The 20,000-nt window shown below is 38.5% G+C and overlaps 2 long non-coding RNA genes across 3 annotated transcripts in view; one reads left to right on the forward strand and one right to left on the reverse strand.

The window, feature by feature from the left end:
• The window catches only part of LOC135203789 (uncharacterized), an 89,203-nt gene extending 83,335 nt beyond the window's left edge, over positions 1–5,868 (forward strand). For both annotated transcript variants that reach the window (XR_010312028.1, XR_010312021.1), the window contains exons 2-4: positions 54–263; positions 5,211–5,420; positions 5,705–5,868. This is a non-coding gene — a long non-coding RNA (uncharacterized LOC135203789). The remainder of the gene's footprint in view (positions 1–53; positions 264–5,210; positions 5,421–5,704) is intronic.
• Positions 1–20,000, reverse strand: part of LOC135203801 (uncharacterized) — a 1,058,044-nt gene that overhangs the window by 500,281 nt on the left and 537,763 nt on the right. The gene's annotated exons all lie outside the window — the stretch shown is intronic.

The raw sequence follows: 20,000 nt of genomic DNA on the forward strand, positions 1-20,000 counted from the left end.
CTTAAACTCCTTTTTCCTGTGAACACTTTGCTGGCCGTATGTTCTGTTTCCAGGATGCCCTGCTCTTGTGGGGTAAAGCTGACCCCCAACACCCTTGCTACACACCTGCCTTCGACCTCAGTCGCTTCCAGTCGTGACCTCGGACGGATGTCCCAGCCAGCCAGCCTTCCATTTTAGGCCTACCAAGGCGTTACTGGCGTGCCCACATCTGAGACAAAGCCGACGCCACATTTCTACAAAGTTCCACTTATTTTGGCATCCAGGTACGAAGGATTCGAACCCAGCTTGCTTGTAAAATGTAAAACTGTAAATGATTTTACAAAGCGCAAATCAAAGCACACTTGCAGCGGAAGACACACACACTGACTCACGGTAAGGTATATCATTCATATATGATTTATTTTATAAACAATGTTAGCTTAAGGTATGTTTAAGTAGTTTTATTAGAAGTGTTTTAAATAAGTGTTAAGTGAGAAATATTACTATATTGTAACGGCCAGAGCGCCGAACGAATTCTGTTATTTTGTATTGTTCTCGCCTGACGAGACACGGGCATGTGTGTAAGATAGATGCCAGAAAGTACTAGTTCAAACTAGGAAGTGCTTTGCCAGGGTTTATTGTTGTGTTAGCAAGTCTAGGTAGTTAGGAGTGTTCTACTAATAGTTACGGCAAAAGAAGTGTACAATTCTTTTGTCTGTGATATGTTAGGGGAATTCATTTTAACTTAGTTTTCATTCCAAGTGTTGGTAACCGCTTAGCCTGCCAGCTCTCGTCAGCTTTAGCGCATGCGCTCTCTCAGGCCTGCCAGCCAACCTTTGTTTCGCACAACGCGCAGCCATTTTTTATCCCTTTAAGATTATCTCAACGATTTAAGCAAAGTAACGCAAGTCTTTAAGTTTTAACGTACATAATATCAATCACCATACTAGCATCGATCATTCTGCCAGAGAACTTAATTCATCTTGAATAAGAAATTAGAATTTCGTGTTGTAAATCGCTTTCGTGTTTACAGAAAATCAGCTGTCTTATCACCACATGTAGCGCTCACCGCACGTCTCACCTCGTATCGCTCACCCACTCGCTGAGCAAAAGTTTCATTTCACTTCGGAAAACGTAACCTTTTCCATTTACAAATGTTTTGCTAACATTTTCATCTTAAAATCCTTACCGTCATTTCACTTGTCACAGGGACCTAGTAACCTTACGTAAAGTTAACGTAAATCTTCAAAGTAGAGCAAATTACAAGAATTGTTAACGTAAAACGCGTAATTGTAAAATTCATATTAAAACGCAAATCATTTCATATAAGCGCAAGCCGCTACCAGTAACGTAAAAATCGTTCATCGCTAGTGCGTTATCGTTTACATAAACCTTATCCAAAGTAATTCTTTCATTAAACTTTAATGTAAGTAAATCATTTAACACAAGTTGCGTCATATTAACTAACATTATTAGTAGTTCAAATAAATACAAGGGAGTTCTTCATATATCATTTTCACCCTCTCAGAGAGAGAGAGAGAGAGAGAGAGAGAGAGAACCTATTATTCCAAAAGTCAAGAGTACTACGTACATACGTGTGTAACATTAACATTATTTTAGTCTCTTGTGTCTTTCATTTACACTGAGCGTGATACGCTCCTGTGTCCATTTATTTCACTGACCGAGTATTTCAGCCAGGGACTGAGCATTTCTAAAATTACCATTACCTGTCGTTGCCCGAGTGGTCTTTTCATTTTTTTATCACAAAAGACTTGAGTATACCGCAAGCACAGATTGCACAGTGTGCACCGCAACCTCATTACTTCCATCAAGGAAGTCATTACCAGTCTAGGACTGGCCACCACCAGTGCACCACAGGTCTTACCATTTTACAGTGCCCCTAATTCGTGACACTGTCCATCGACTGGCTGCTGAAGTACTACCACCTTTTACTTTCTCTCCTCCACCATTACACTCTGCCACGAACAGAGTGCCATTTCTCTTCAGTATATTTGAGTATACTACATTTAGTGTCGTCCGACGGGACACACCAGCACACTACCAGTGCTCCAAAGGAACGCCTCCTGAAGTGCTGCTATACCAGCCCTAAGTGCTGTCCAAGGAACGCCTCCGCAAAGTGCCGTGCACCTGTACAGACGTACAGGTAGCTATTTACCTGCATGTCCATCCTACGGAACGCCCATTCCATCAGTGTATCCACTATCCCGGATCACCCAATCAAGGAATGCCTCCACAAGTGCCGTGCACCTGTATTGGACTTACAAGTTGCCCATTCCAGCGTCTCCCAAGTTAGGAACGCCCTTAAGTGTGACGTACATAGCACACTCCATTTGATTGTCTCACCTCATTAGAAGGTGCCATTCAAGATGTGCCACCAACTTACGGGACACTTCCTAAGTGCCACAGAGCACCCAGTCTTTTAAGACTTTTCATTACCACCTTGCAGAACACAGTTCTATGTGAGTGCCATGTTACACAGTAGGCACTCCCATTCCATCCAGTACTGTTCCTGGCCATCATTTTCATTCGAGCCTCCACTGCAACCTAGAGTAATGTCTTCTCCTGCTGCCCAACCACATATATCCATGGAGCTGGATAGGCTCCAGACACTCATGGCTCTGGGCACGAACGCCAGTTACACCGGGCTGGAACTCACCCAGTGGGTGAAGGGGCGGATGGACGATCTGCTCCTGCAAGAGAAAGCCCCCCAAGAAGAAGAGAGGAAGGAAAAAGAAGCAGAAAGAATAGCAAGGGAAGAAGAGAGAAAGCATGAGATAGCTCTCAAGGAGAAGGAACTCGAAATCAAGCGGGAGAAGGCCCGTAAGGAGAGTATCTTAGCTCAAGCATTCTGCCAGCTTCCAGCCCAACACCCACTGTGTCTCACAGTCCCGCCGTCTCTGGTCAGCCTCTTACCGTTTCACCGCCTACCTCCTCCACTTTGGAAGAGGTAAGCCCACCAGTTAACCCCGAACTTGTTTTCGAGGGTGATTCAACGGAGGACTCATTCACCCCCCCACATCAAATCACTGCCAGAGAGGACGCTTCACCTGTGCCAGAGCACACTGCAAGCCTTGGTGACCCCACAGATTCACAACCTGTGGGGCCATCTCGGCCTTACCGTCCAGTGCCACGGAAGAAGTTCTGGAACAAGTTCTGCCGAGACTGTGGCCGCAAGGGTCACATGTCTGCCAACTACGGAGGGTGCGCGAATTACAATATTCCCGCCATCGCAATGGCCGTCACCAATTCTTCCTCACTAGGACCCCCAGCTAAGGGCCCTATAACTGGCACACCCCTCCAAAGTCATTATCCGCCAAGCCATGTCAGAGCCTTCAACGACTCTGGCGCTCAAATCTCCCTGATACGGGAAGATCAAATCCCCGAGGGGCTATCGTCGATAGCCAGCAACTAATCAAGATTGAAGGCAGCAATCATATTAAACTGATCCTTCCGACCGTCCAATTGAAGGTCACCAGACCTCACTTCTCCAAAGTATGTACTCTTGCAGTTGCAAGCTACATTCCAGGAGGTGACGACCTCCTCCTAGGGCAAGACACGAAGTCTCCCTCGCATTTTAAAAGGCCTAGGTACCCTAGCAAGCTACCAGCCGTGGACACTGTCCATGTTCCACGAGGCTCAGCCTTCCACGAGAGACAGGAGCCTCTGTCTCCCATTACCAACAGCCTGCTGAGAGGTATTGCACCTCCGGTACCCGTCACAGGTCCAGCTGACCTTCAACTCTCTACCAGTGCCACTTGGCAGCACTGAGCAGTGCCAAGCTCCGTCCAGCCTGGACGTAGAGCCACCACAAACTTTGACCTCTGCGGCTGGCCCCGAGCTAGCGTCAGCGCCTAACCTTATCAAGGATCCTCCAACAGGAGATCCTCCAACAAGCATGGAGCTTACCGCAGCCCATGGCCAATCTCCAGTCCATGATTCTTCTTCACCCTCACCTCTGTCGCCCGAGGATGAACCTCCGGCAGACCTTACCTTTACACCTCCTCTGGACGACCAGGAACTGCCCGACCAGGAGTCAGCCTGGAGTCTTACCCTTACGACGGCTGTCGCAGCAGCCGAAGTGAGGGCCTCCCCTGCAATAGGTTCCACCTCTACAACGGTTGCTGCAGATACCTTAGTAGGGTGCTCTCCTGCATTCCCTCAGGCTACCACTGCCTCTGCTCCTGACAGCATTTCTGGCCTTACCCCAGTCGGTGCCTCCGCCTACTCCTAGGACTGGTATAGCCAGGCCCTGGAGGAATAAGAAGAAGGGACGTCATTAACACACTAACCCAAGAGCCATATGCTCTCCTTGACACTTGTGCCCTAGGTACAGTGTCACATTCATTTGCAGAGTGATCCTGGCACCTACCCAGAGAAGGTAGCCAGCCTGATCTCTGCCAGTAAACTAACCCTCTAACCCCTAGAAATGGTAATACTAACCCTCATGTATATGTCATAATTACCTCATTACATTTCCATCCAGGTACTCTACTAATCACTCATCATCCTCACGCATCATTACCTCATCTTATGTACTTTAACAATTCAAGTTCGATAAACCACTACTGTACGTACCGCACTCTTGAATGATTGCGTCTCTAATTAATTGTAATGAGTAGGTTAGGCTAATAATTTAGTACCAGGGCATTAGGGTAGTAGCAAGTAGAATTTTCAAGTAACCTTACATAAGGGTAGAGTAGATCGTCGTCACAGACAACCAGTAATTCTCACTTAGGCTAGACTACATTAATTCCGTAAGTTCGTAAACTTAGCATCTCCACCTATAAGTTAGGTAGGCCACTGTAGTTAGCTGTATCGCTGCTCTAAAAACTTCAGTTAGAGTAGGAGAACTGGGTAGTCGAGACGATCAACTTATTTAGCCAAGGTCTTCATGCCCGAAAGGGAATGAATGCCTTCTTAACAGGGGGAGCTGTTACATTTATTGATCTCCTCGTCTACCCAGCATTTAGTTAAATATTTTGATTGCTAGAAAAGCAGCCATTTACTCTAATATCAGCTGATTTTAGGCGGGAACCCAAAGCACGCCAGCCAGAGATAGGAATTTCCTGTTAGAGAGGGGGAATAAAGACTTGTCAGCCTTAAGGACGTATCCCAAAAGGGAGGGTGTAGGTAGCCAGGTACTTATTAGGCCTACGTCTTAAGCTCCTTTTTCCTGTGAACACTTTGCTGGCCATATGTTCTGTTTCCAGGATGCCCTGCTCTTGGGGGGTTAAGCTCACCTCCAACACCCCTGCTACACACCTGCCTTCAACCTCAGTCGCTTCCGGTCGTGACCTCGGACGGATGTCCCAGGCAGCCAGCCTTCCATTTTAGGCCTGCCAAGGCGTTACTGGCGTGCCCACACCTGAGACAAAGCTGACGCCGCATTTCTACAAAGGTCCACTTATTATGGCATCCAGGTACGTCTTGTGAATCAGTCATATTGCCAGTTCTTTCCCTCCTTGTGTCATAATGACTCCCCATTTTCAAAATTCAAACTTCTAATTCTCAAATGAACATTCCTTTGTTCCTCTAACTGCCTCGTGGCCGCAGCCTCCCTTGTGTGATCGTCCCAGACAAATGAAGTCATTGAATATTTCATTTAACGCTAAGAGTTCCTCCCCAGTGTGTTAGACAAAGTGAGTACCGTAACTTGTGCAAGAACTCTTTGATTATTTTGTGTCTAATCTGGGATTTCTTCCAGATTTCCTGAGTCACGTGTCCAAGTCTTCGTGCCCGCAAGTGATGCTTTACCGCAAGACGTATGAACAATTTTGAAAGCCAGCTTTTACGTGAAATGCATTTTTAGCCAACTATCCCCTTGTGAGAGATAATATTGGTCCCATGTGTGGACAAGTTGCATTTACTTTCCCAGGCTATTAAGCCTCCTGTAAATAAATGTATGTAAAGTAATTAGCTGAGTTTTCTGGCGACCTCCTCTAAAGTAAATTAACACTATAAATCCTTATAAGGTAAGTTCAAGTAATTTATTCTGTATTTTCCCTCAACTATTTTCCTTTACGTATTTGGGCCCTTCAGGCCAGGGCTTAAAACGTAATAATATATATATATATATATATATATATATATATATCTATATATATATTATATATATATATATATATATATATAAGTTGACTACTTACCAGTATTCTTCACCTTAATTTTATTCAAATTTCTTTGAAGGATTTAATTGAAAGATTTCTTGAGGACTCCTCAAAATCGTGGATGAGAATGGTAGCTTTATAATCTTAATAATTTCATCAATGTTCAAATTTCTTTTTCCATGTGAGAAAAATAGATAAGTCTACCATTTATTTTAGGCAACACTGATCAACAACAACAAATATCACACTTCGAAAAAAAATATATATTCTACATTATTACATTCCGCTTCGTCTTCATATCACCTACCCTCCGAGCTCTTAAATGTTGTGACGCCACTTTTTATTAACAATAAACCCATCAATAAATCAAGAGCTCTTAAAAATAAGCCTACGAAACACTCGTGTCTGTGCTACTTTCTATTCCCTTCTCGTCTGACGAGAAATAATGACTATGAATCACTGCGAGTTTCTTCTCTCTGTACTTTTGCTTCGGGATCCGCGAGAAGTTTTGTTACTCGTAGAAAAAAAGGAGACAAGGATCATCTTTTTGATTAATCAATTTTTTTAACGGATGGATTTTTACATGAATGTAGGAAATAAGACACGAATTCGTTTTAAATGTCTAGTGACGTACATACTATGTCATCCACACATCACGAACTTTTAAGCTTTTTTTTTTTGTCCCTCACTACTCTCACTGTTAATAATAATAATAACAGCAATTCCTTTCAACAACATTGCCCTAAAAATGGGATTCTTTACAATTTAGAAAAATAGGAAATAATAATAATAATAATAATAATAATAATAATAATAATAATAATAATAATAATAATAATAATAATAATAATAATAATAATAATAATCTGTAGTAACAGAAACGAGTATTATCCCTGACAGAAATACATAAGTAGAAAAAGATATATTATCATAAAAGAAACATAAAAAAAAAATCTCTCTCTCTCTCTCTCTGAGAATGCTGGGCACATTTAATGACCGCATTACATAACAGGGGAGGTGATTTAGTATGCTACGTAGCTCAAAGCTGAAACCACGAAAAAACACGACAGAAATTATGTTAGCTGAATTTATGCCGGGCATAAAACCAGCGTCATTTATAAGATATGAAAAGGGGAAAAACTTAAAAAGAAGAGTCAGGTTTTTCAAATTCCTAATTTTTTTTTTTACATTATCTCTTTTTTTTATTTATCTTACGATATGAATAGGAAAAAATAATAAAAAAAAAAAGGGGAGGTTTCTCAAATGGCTGATTTTTTTTATCATTTCTCTTAAAAGAGAGTCGGATATTTTAAATTATGGATTTTTTTATTTATTTAATTTATTTCATATTTTTTAAGATATAAAAAACAATCAGGTTTTTCTAATCCTTGATTCTTTTATTGTTATTTTTCATCGATATTATCAAAAAATATATAAAGGTACATTTTTAAAATTCCTGATTCTTTAAATTTTCATGGGAATTATATATATATATAATAAATAAAAATCAAATTTCTAAAATGCCTGAACTTTAACATTATTTTTTTTATTATGTTTTTTCGGAAATTTCAAAGAAAATAAAGGTCCAGTTTCCAAAATGTCTGAATTTTTATCATTATTTTTACGGGAACTATAGACAAAAGATAAAGGAATAAGTTTCTGAAATCCCTGATTTTTCTATTATTATTTTTTTAAATAGAATTATAAAGAGCCTGATTTTCTTCAATAGTTTGTATTTTATTAACTCATCTTCATTATAAAAAAAAAAAAGATTACCACTATATCCCGTATGAATAGAGACATCAGTGCCATCTAAATTAAAAACCCACTAAGAGGAGGATGACAAAACAACACACAAGAATGTATAACCTTCACAATTACCTTAATGATCATTCGTGTTCAGAGAGAGAGAGAGAGAGAGAGAGAGAGAGAGAGAGAGAGAGAGAGAGAGAGGCCAAAACAAATAATTACAAGGATGATTCATAAAAAAGCTAGTACATTAACGATAATAATAATAATAACGCCTCAGAAGAACGGCTAAGGATGAGAGAGAGAGAGAGAGAGAGAGAGAGAGAGAGAGAGAGAGAGAGAGGCAACATGCTTCTCCTCCTCCTCCAACACTCCTGTGGCCTGGGTCATCCACTTTAAGGGGAAAAGGTTTCCGCTCTCCTTTCGGGGCGAAGATGGAAGAAAACAAACCTTGGGGGGAGGAACGCCTTTAGTCTTTTTATATACGTGTGTATATATATCTAATATATATATATATATATATATATATATATATACTATATATATATATATCTATATTTATATTATCGGCTATGTTTTGGCGGAGAAATGGTTACCTTGGTTTGTTGATACGATCATTTTCCGACTTTTTCAGTGCAAAAATCCAATAAGTGAGAAATAAACTACAAAAATCAAACTAAAAATATAAAGTATACTTGGGAATACTCTCATACAAAGGATACTACATACACACACACACACCACACTATATATATATATATATATATATTTATATATAGATATATAGTTTATGTCCAAATTTACAATACACGATGATGCAAGCTATAGGTCTGGATTCACTCATTCCATTTTTTTCTTTTGACACATGGAAATGGAAATTAAGTAGAAAGGAAGTCTTGCAAGATTTTAGCATTTTATTCTTGCCCTACAAGCTAAATAATTTTTCTTATTATTATGAAAAAGGCGAAAAAATACTAAAGTAAAATTAAAAGCACAAGCATTCCATTTAATCAAATATCTTGCTTCATAAAACCCAGAATAAGTAGCCTATGAGCAAAACATACGAATTATCTTCGTAATTAACACCAAATCATCCAAAAAGGTCAATTCGACTACCCAAGGCGCAGGGGGGCAGGTGCCTGACAGACCATAATATGTCAAATTTAATTAACCACAAAATAAAGAACTAACAAATCCAAGTGTGAAACCAAAATGCCAGATCTAACATCCTATGAACCAATGTGAGGCGTCCATCGAATCAGCTATACCAGCCTATATGTATTAGTTACATCACCACAACAGCCACGCCATAAAGCAGACCAACTTACAAATTGTAAAGCGTATGAGAGAGAGAGAGAGAGAGAGAGAGAGAGAGAGAGAGAGAGAGAGAGGGGGGGGGGTGGACCTGAATTCTCTTATCATTCGAGGGAGAGAAATTCTCTTGCCATTTCAGAGAGAGATATTCTGTCATACAGAGAGAGAGAGAGAGAGAGAGAGATGAAGAGAGAGAAGAGAGAGAGAGAGAAGCTGGAATTCTCTTATCATTCGAAGAGGAGAGAAAGAGAGAGGCTGAAATCCCCCCCCCCACTCTCTCTCCTCTCTCTCTCTCTCTCTCTCTCTCTCTTACGCAATCGAAGCCGCTTTGTCCGCCCGTAACCGAAAAAAGAAAATTACTTACGTAACAGAAAACGGAGATGATGGCAGCAGATAACTTGGCAGGTAAGTGTGTGCGTGGGAGGGGGGGAGGGGGGGGATTACTATTCTGGATTTCGGGAATAGTTGAGAGATATTGTAGAGGCAACAAGCGTCGTTGTCGTTCCGTCCGTCCTTCCGGCCACACACACACCCACCCACCAGCCCGCCCGTTCGGGGATGGTTAAGAGTCGTGGATATCGCCCGCCCCCTTTCCTCTCTCCTCTCTCTCTCTCTCTCCTCCACTTCGACGCAATAAGGAAAGTACCCGGCGGGATTGCTTCCCAGCCCTCGCCCCTTCGGTAAATGCCTCAGGCAGAGGCTGGCTGTGCGTGGTCGACGGCGGCAGTAGTAGTAGTAGTAGTAGTAGTAGTCTTTAGGCCGATCCACATCCCGCTTTCAATCTCTCAAATTTAATCCACATCACAATACTCGTAACAGATCAACGCTGGCATAATGACCTACTGAGTATATTATGGGGGGTGGGGGGGCTCTGGTGACCCAATTTCACTCTTTGCATGATTTCCGTTCCGGAGAAGGGCAATACCTTTAACTGTCAGGAGGGTGAAACGTGAGGACTTTCAACTTGGCTCCATACCTGCCGTAGCAACTACATTTGCAGAGTGCTTGGAGCGTTTTTAAAACTAATCTCTGTCGCGTCTGGAATAAACTTTTTTTGCTTTTCCTAATAAAACATATTCATACAGATTTATGTTCGTTTCACTGAATAGGCGCTTGGAGCTTTTGTTAAAAAAATCAACCTCTTCCACTTCGGAAAGGACCTGAGTTCATTTTTATTAATAAAACACATTATACATAGATCAAACTTAAATTTACAGGCGAGGCAATGGTACCATTCCTCCTACAGGACCGTCCATCGGAGCCAAAATCCAGACAAGTAAACTACGCAGTAGACGAGTCAAGGCGCCCAAAAGGATATTCGAGAAATCCTTTCACAAGATCTTCGAGAATCCTTTCATACTGGAAAAAGCATCTGATAGCAAGTGAAATTCCTGAGTAAGAAACATGTCAAATTTTATTTTTGCGACCTTGACTTACACAAGTATGTTTACCAAAGATTGCCTTCTATTCAATATTTTCAAGAATAAAGTTTTCAGAAATTCCTTTTGAACCAGTGACGATTAATTCAACTTTCAAATTATATCGAAGCTACTGGAAAATACGATCAAGACTTTAAAAAATTTACGTTTTACGTTTTAATTACAAGAAACCACTTATGGTCTGAAAGTGAAAGAGCTGGAAATATCAAAAGCCATTTTCAAAGACAACTGAGATAAATATGTTCTCGACATATTTTGAAAGGCAACTGAAAGAAAAACAATTCACGAACAATTTACGGCATATTTCCAAAGGCAACTGAAAGAAACATAATCATCTTCCGAATAATAATAATAATAATAATAATAATAATAATAATAATAATATAACAACAACTCAGTTATATAACGAAAAACCAAACAAATTAGTTACGAAACACAATGGGCAAAGCTAAAATAAACACTGGCATTTAAATCAGAAGACTATTTCTAATACTGTATTAAAGAAAAAATAAAAACTCATATCACAATAACTTTTTGAAGGCATCATGCATAATAAGTGAAGTGTAAGCTACCTACAATATTCACCATTCATAATAAGTGAAGAGTAAGCTACCAACAATATTCACTTCTCAATTTTTCTTCCATCACAAGGCAGTGACTCTTTCGCAGCAGGCCTATAAGGAATAATCCCCGTTGGGGGGGGGGTTGTTTCTTTGAAGCTTTTTGCATGGGGTAGATGGCTGTGTCATGTCACCCCACCCTGCCCAATTACCGTAAGCCGAGTGAGGACAAACAAGATCTACTCAGATTCTATTATTATAGAAGATAGAGATTTTATTATTATAGAAGATAGATAGATATATCCACTTAGGTGATAACAAAACAATAGAACATAAGCCTTTTACAAATAAGGGAAAGAAAATAGTTTTCGCCTAATTTCGTATCGTATCGTCCTTAAATGAAATGAAATGGAATATAAAATTTAGGCCAAGGGACAAACAATGGAGCCTCTGAGGGTCGTTCACTGTTGAAAGGGAGATTGGGAGTAAAGGATTGAAAGGTGTAAGAGGAGGAAAACCCAGCAGTTCCTCTATGAAACAGGTATTAGGAGGGGAGGAAAGTCTGATGGAAGAATAAGAATATCAACGGAGAGACAGTAAAAGGAATGGAAAGGGATGCAGCTAGAGACCGAAGGGACGCCTAAAGGAACATTAGGTAATGCCTACAGTGCACCCCTACGCCCCCTTCGGAGACACTTTCCCTATAAAATAGGGCCACACGACAAGTGGAATCTAAAAACATACTTGACAAAGTCACAGGCATTGTTGAAAATGAACAGAGCGGTTGGCTCTGGTTAAGGAATTAATGACGAGAGAGAGAGAGAGAGAGAGAGAGAGAGAGAGAGAGAGAGAGAGGGCTAAAACAGATAATGGGGATGAAATACTGATTTTAACTATAAGGTGATATCAAGCTTTAATACCATCACACACACATACACACACACACACACACACACACACACACCACACACACACACAGAGAGAGAGAGAGAGAGAGAGAGAAACTATTCGTATTCATACTCTGATATTTTCGACCTCGACTCTATAGAGTATTTCGATTCTTTTTTCTCACTGTCTCTCTCCGTACTGTTGAAAAACAAAATTCAATGACATAAAAAATTTCATTGTCCTCCAAGATTGCTGGTGTCAACATAGCACAAGGAACTTGCAATAATACATTCCAACAATTGCAATAACAACAACAGCAACAGAAGGCTTTGTGAAACAGATATCCACAAAAACAAGTATTCTGTTTCACTTAATGAAACTAGATAAGAAGCTGAAACGCCCATTCAATACTTAAAAGCGAAACATCATTTAAACATTATTTCATTCATGGAAATTTATATTCATGCTCTAAGAGCATGAAAACATTATAGGTCTCTCTCTCTCTCTCTCTCTCTCTCTCTCTCTCTCTCTCTCTCTCTCTCTCTCTCTCTCTCTCAATACAAGTAACATTTCCCCTGTGAATGCCTAAGTATATTTTCACTACTGAGGCATATTCCTCTTCTCTCTCTCCTCTCTCTCTCTCTCTCTCTCTCTCTCTCTCTCTCTCTACTCTCACTAAGTTAGTTTATCAAGTGAAATACTGTAAATCAGAACAAGATGGCAGTAAGTTCCAACTGTGGAAAAAAATAACGAAATTTAGCTTGTTTGGCAGATTCGCAATACGATGAGGTAGCAGGAAGGGAACTGGCATTTCTCATCTATGAGATAAGCAACAGTCCTAACCAAAAAGATACAAAAGCATTCATAGATATATTAGAAGGATATAATCCTTCAAACTGGAACAAATCATCAGAAAACATCTTGAAAATAATTGAAGAAGTTCCAAATAAAATCCAAGTGGTCAAGAGACTCATAAAGAAAATATACATAAACCAACATATTCCGACAAAGAAAATGAATAAGGCGAACATTGTGAATATCCTAATTGATGCATTAGGAAAAAGAATGCCAAAGCATGCAAACTGTGTAAGGTGTGGTATAGCATAGTTAATCCACAAAACCTGATAAAAAAATGTGCTGCATGCAACATTCCGACCCATCTACAATGTGCTGAAGTAATGCAAGATATGAGAAAAGATACCAGAATATTCTGCTCAACATGTCTATCATGGAAAGACAATGTTATTAAATCAAGATTGAATGTACAAATAGTTGAGGATGAAGAAGAAGAGGAAGAGGAAGAAGAAGAAGAGGAAAACAGAGGAGGAGTAAACAAAACTGAAATGACAGAAAAAAATAAGGAAAACAAAGAACAAGATAAAAGTATGGATGCAGAGATACTCATTGATACTACATATGAGGTAATAAAGCAGCATACTTACGAAGAAATAAATAACGATATGACAACACAAAAGAAAATCCCGAAGAGGCTCTACCCAGATCTTCACAATGACGGGAAAGAGGAAAAAACAGACAAAAAAGACAAAGTCTGCAACCTTTTGAAAAGAGGGAATTGCAGATTTGGAGAAAGATGTTACTACAAACATCCTAAGGTATCTCACAACTATGAAATATATGGTAAATGTGCATACCTAGACGGCTATGAGGATGATTGCAGAGATCTGCATCCAAAAATATGCAAAAACCTAAAAGAAGGAAAGGATGTAAGTTCGACAAAAATGTAAATATATGCATGTAGCCATGAATCATAATCAAATAAATAATCAATCAAGTAATAAAATCCAAAATAAGAAAGAAACAAATAAAGAGAGGAATAAAGAATATCAGGTAAAAGAAAAAAGCAAGCCATCAACGCGATTTGCAGTGATGTCAGCAAAATATTTCCAAGCCTCAGCTCCAAGATACTACTCAAGAGATAATAACTGTATTTATTATGCAAGAGGATATTGCAGATTCATACACAAAATGAATAATTATGATGAAGGAAGATCAAATATTATGGAAAAGTTGGATTTTTTAATGTCAGAATTTCGGGAAATGAAAAAAAGAACAACATACCAGAACAGGAAAGAGACATGGGAAAATCCTTATTATTACCAATATTAAATGAAGGAGAAAACATGCAAACCATCATAGTGATGAATGCGCAGGGTTTAGTTACGAGTAACTCAAAAAGAAAAATAGAGTACTTAGAATAACTAACCCAAATTGAAAAGAAAATAGATATAATGAATATAAGTGAAACCTAGTATTCCCAAGAGACTGGGAATGATGATCAAATAAAAGGGTTCCAAACTTATAGATCAGATAGAAAAAATAGGAATCAAGGGGGAACCGCAATATATGGGAAAGACAAAAAACAAGGAAAAAATATATTGAGAAAAATATAGTAACTCAGAATGTGAACTAATAGCGGTAGAATTTGAATCTGAAAAATTAATGAACATAGTAATATATAGACCTCCTAATGCTAAAGAGTTTGACTTCACAATAGAAAAATTGGATGATATATGTAGAAATCACAAGGACTGGACTATTCTCCTATTTGGAGACTTTATCTTTCCTTTCGTAGACTGGAAAGAACGAATAGGAGATTGAGGTTGTACTTATACATATAAAAAAGAGAGTAATAGTAGTGCAGAAGATAAAAGCAATTCGAAAAGCTATTAGATATGCTACTAGAATACAACATTCAACAAACAAAATCACCTGCCAACAAGAAAGAAATACTTTAGACCTAGTATTTGTGAACGAGATGAATTATGTTAAAGAAATAATAGTATATAATGCGAGTATTTCAGACCATAATGTCATAGAATTAACAGTCCATTCCAAAGCAAGTGAAAACAGAGATAAGCAAGAAATGAAAAAGTGGGAAGGATGTGGAAAATACAACTTCTACAGTAAAAATATAAAATGGTCAGAAATAAATGAAGAATTAAACAAAGATTGGGATAACATTTTCGTAAGTGATGACATAAGGGGAAATACGGAGATATTATATAAAATATTAGAGAAAATAGGGGATAAATATATACCGAAGAAGAAAAGTAAACATCAGTCATGCATACCAAGAGACAGAAGGATCTTGTTCCAAAAAATCAGAAAGTGGAAAAAAGGTCTTGCAAAAGAAAAAAAAAAGCATGGAAAGTTCTAGAACTAAAAAGTAAGATAGAAAATGCAGAACAAAAGATTATACAATCAAAAGAAAATGAAAAACGGGACTTGGAAGAAAAAGCCCTAATAAATATCAAGCAAAACCCCAAACTATTATACTCATACGTGAAAAAGATGAATAAAAGAAGAATAGAAATAGGCCCTCTAAGAATTGAAGAGAGATCAACGAATGAAAAAAAGGAAATTTGCAACATATTGGCAGAACGATATAAGAGAGAATTCACCCCTACAATAGATAATGAAGATAATGATATAGAAGTAAGGGACGAAAATAGTGAATATTTAGCTGACATAGATATTAATGAAGCTGATATTGTGCAGGCTATTAATGAAATTAAAAATGGAGCTGCAGCAGGGCCTGATGGAGTGCCTGCTATTTTGTTAAAGAAAGTAGTTCATTCTATCGCAAAACCACTTGCAATATTATTAAGACAAAGTGTAGATACAGGCAAGATTTATGATGAGCACAAATTAGCATATATTACCCCTACTTTCAAAAGTGGATCAAGACTAGAGGCAAGTAATTATAGGCCTGTGAGTCTAGCATCACATATTATGAAAGTGTATGAAAGGGTAATGAAAAAAAATATTATGAAACATTTAATAAAAAAATAATCTGTTTAATATAGGACAACATGGTTTCGTACCCGGAAAAAGTACACAAACCCAACTGTTAGTCCACCGTGAAAACATATACAAAAATATGAAAAGCGGAAATGAAACAGATGTGGTTTATCTAGACTTTGCAAAAGCTTTTGACAAGGTAGACCATAATATATTAGCGAAGAAAATGAGAAAACATAATATAGTGGATAAAGTAGGAAGATGGTTAAAAGAATTTTTACACAACAGAAAACAGATAGTTATTGCAAACGATGAGAAATCGGATGAAGCTAAGGTAATTTCCGGTGTGCCACAAGGTATGATGTTAGCTGCATTACTGTTTGTTATTATGATTGCAGACATAGACAGTAATGTTAAGGACTCGGTAGTGAGTAGTTTCGCCGATGACACAAGAATAAGTAGAGAAATTACTTGTGATGAAGATAGGAACGCGCTACAAAGAGACCTTTACAAAGTATATGATTGGGCAGAGGTAAATAGGATGGTATTTAACTCTGATAAATTTGAATCAATAAACTATGGAGACAGAGAAGGAAATCTATATGCATATAGGGGACCTAATAATGAGACAATCACAAATAAGGAAGCAATTAAAGACCTTGGTGTGATGATGAATAGGAACATGTTATACAACGATCAAATAGCAATTCTATTGGCAAAATGTAAAGCAAAAATGGGAATGTTGTTACAGCACTTCAAAACAAGAAAAGCTGAACACATGATTATGCTTTATAAAACATATGTTCGTAGTCCACTTGAATATTGCAATATGATATGGTACCCACACTATCAAAAGGATATTGCACAAATAGAGAGTGTACAAAGGTCCTTTACAGCTAGAATAGAAGAAGTTAAGGACCTTGACTACTGGGAAAGACTACAATTCTTAAAATTGTATAGTCTAGAAAGGAGAAGACAACGCTACATGATAATTCAGGCATGGAAACAGATAGAAGGAACAGCTGAAAACATCATGGAGCTAAAAATATCAGAAAGAGCAAGCAGAGGTAGATTAATAGTGCCCAAAACTATACCAGGAAAAATAAGGAAAGCACACAGGACATTAATCCACTACGCACCAGCATCGATAATGCAGCATCTATTCAATGCGTTCCCGGCTCATCTGAGGAATATAACAGGAGTGAGCGTAGATGTGTTTAAGAATAAGCTCGACAAATATCTAAACTGCATCCCAGACCATCCAAGATTGGAAGATGCAAAATATACCGGAAGATGTACTAGCAACTCTCTGGTAGACATTAGAGGTGCCTCATACTGAGGGACCTGGGGCAACCCGAACAAGATGTAAGGTCTGTAAGGTCTGTAAGGTCTCTCTCAATACAATTAATATTTCCTCCTGCGAATACCTAAGTACATATTCCTTCTCTCTCTCTCTATCTCTCTCTCTCTCTCTCTCTCTCTCTGTAAGTATTCATTGAAAGCCAGGTGGTCCATAATAAATAAGGGCTTAATGGTTATATTCCATTTAGCAAGGAAATTGAACTAGGATAAATAAAATAAAATAAAATATCAAGTCACATGAAACCGAGTGATTTGTATTGGAAGAAATAGGACGCTTACGGAGTAAAATGAAGCAGGAAATGTATACACACACACACACACACACACACACACACACACACACACACACACACACACAAATATATATATATATATATATATATATATTTTATATATATAGTATATATATACACACATATATATATATATATGTGTGTGTGTGTGTGTGTGTGTGAAACATACATACTAAACAAATACATAATACAACAGCAGGGGGTGGTTCATTAAAAACAACGACCCCGACTATGGATTAAGCAGAGAAGAAAAACAAAGATGAGGAAGAATAAAGAGAGGTTCCAATGACAGAACTGCATATCCATTATTGTGACAATCCATGTATGCCGAAACCAAAAATGAAATGAGCCTCTCAAGAGAGAAACAGCTGGAGTCCGGTCTTTAAAAACAGCGACCCCGGCAAAAGATTAAGCAAAGAAGAAGATTTGTGGCTACTAAAACTGGTACCACAACATGTAGCTTATTGACGCCGTAATAAAATTAAATTTGAAGTTGAAAAGATAAATAAATAAATAAGTTTGGAAGAAGAAGAAGAAAGAGAAGTTTTTGCAACAGAATTCCATCTATGCAAAGTCCATTACTTTCTTTTTTTATTAATGTGTGGCATCAAATGCTTGCCCGAGTCTTTACCGCCGAACAAGATATAAAAGAAATAATCACACTGAATATCTACGAGAAATCTTCGCTGAATACAAAATTAAACGGCGTGTTCAATGAGGCTTAAAAACAGCGGAGGTTGGCTTTCCACCGTCAGAAGGCCTTGTTATGGAGCCATACTCACAGTCACAAAGATTTAGTCTGACAGCGCAGGCAGACACACACACACCCTTGGACTCGTCGCACGTACGCCATTAAGGATAACCAACCAAGTATAATCAATCTCTCTCTTTTCGAAATAAATAAAGTCACCTGAACAGGCACATCGCATCGCCCACGTATCATGATGACCTACATATAAAACACACGAGCTGTCAACAAGTCTCGAAACAATAGAGAGAGAGAGAGAGAGAGAGAGAGAGGAGAGAGAGAGAGAGAGAGAGAGAGGTGTTCAATATCTTTATTCACGGCGGTCTAAAAACAGATTCTGGTTCCTTTTGATTCTGCAGTGTGTGCGCGTGTGATCTCTCTCTCTATCTCAGCTCTCTTCTCTCTCTCGTCTCTCTCTCTCTCTCTCTCTCTCTCTCTCCATGTAACGCGGACTTTGATGACGAGATTCGAGGGTGAGGGGCGCTGAGAGACACCAAGAGACACAGAGGCAACGGGAGGCCAGGGGCTCTATATTCAAAGGGACGTCTGCCGGCGGCTGGGTAAGCGACACATAGCAGGTCAGCGATTAAATCAGAGTTTTCTGTTTTCTCTCCCGATGAGACGGTTCCATCTCATATATGCGACGAAACGTCCGTCCTTTGCCATTTGAACAGGGACTGGCGTCCTGGCATAGGTCTTTAGAATTATATATATATATATATATATATATATATATATATATATATATATATATATATGTCCTTTAATATCTAATTCGCTCTACCTCGGAATTGATATATTTTCATATATGTACCGAAGGGGGAATTTTTAGTTGATAATAATTTCGTCCCCCTATGGGATCGAACCACACTGGAAACGAAATCAGTAACGGACAGTGACGCTACCGAGTCGGCCAGCAGAGAGCCTGTCTGCTGGCCGACTCGGTAGCATCACTGTCCGTTCCAGATTTCGTTTCCCGTCCCCACTGGACGGTGGTTCGATTCCATGGGGGGACGAAATTATTATCAACTAAAAATTCCCCTTCGGTACATATATGAAAATATATCAATTCCGAGGTAGAGCGAATTAGATATTAAAGGATATTTGTAGCTCGAATGATTTATATGAATCACGGTGATGTGATAAGTATTCATCTATATACTATATATAGTATATATATATATATATAGATATATATATATACCATACACTATGATGAAGCTATAGGTCTGGATTCACTCACTGCATTTTTTTTTTTCACACATGGATGTTAATTTGAAAGGAAGTCCAGCAAGATTTTAGCATCTTATTATTGCCCTACAAGCTTATTCATTTTTTTATTATAAAAAAAAGAGAAAAAAATACTTAAGTAAAATTAAAAACATAAGCATTCCACTGAATGAAATACCGTAACATGTCAAATTTAATAAACTACAAAATGAAGAACTAGCAAATCCAAGTATATATGAAACCAGAGTGCCAGATCTAACATCCTATGAACCAATGTGAGGCATCCATCAATACTTAACGACCTCGCCTCACAGGCAAGAAACCCGAAATCGATCCCATGGGAAAAAAATAATATGACAGTTTTGCTAGAAACATCACTATGGCTTCGACGACCCCATCCCGAAAAAGACTTGCCAGCGACTCGAAGGTTATCGTTCCCTGAACAAAAAATATGTGCGTGTATATATATATATCTATATATATTATATATATATATATAAATATGTATATATATATATATATATATATTGTGTGTGTGTGTGTAAGAA

This window comes from Macrobrachium nipponense, chromosome 24 (assembly GCF_015104395.2).
Source record: "Macrobrachium nipponense isolate FS-2020 chromosome 24, ASM1510439v2, whole genome shotgun sequence".
NCBI lineage: Eukaryota > Metazoa > Arthropoda > Malacostraca > Decapoda > Palaemonidae > Macrobrachium > Macrobrachium nipponense.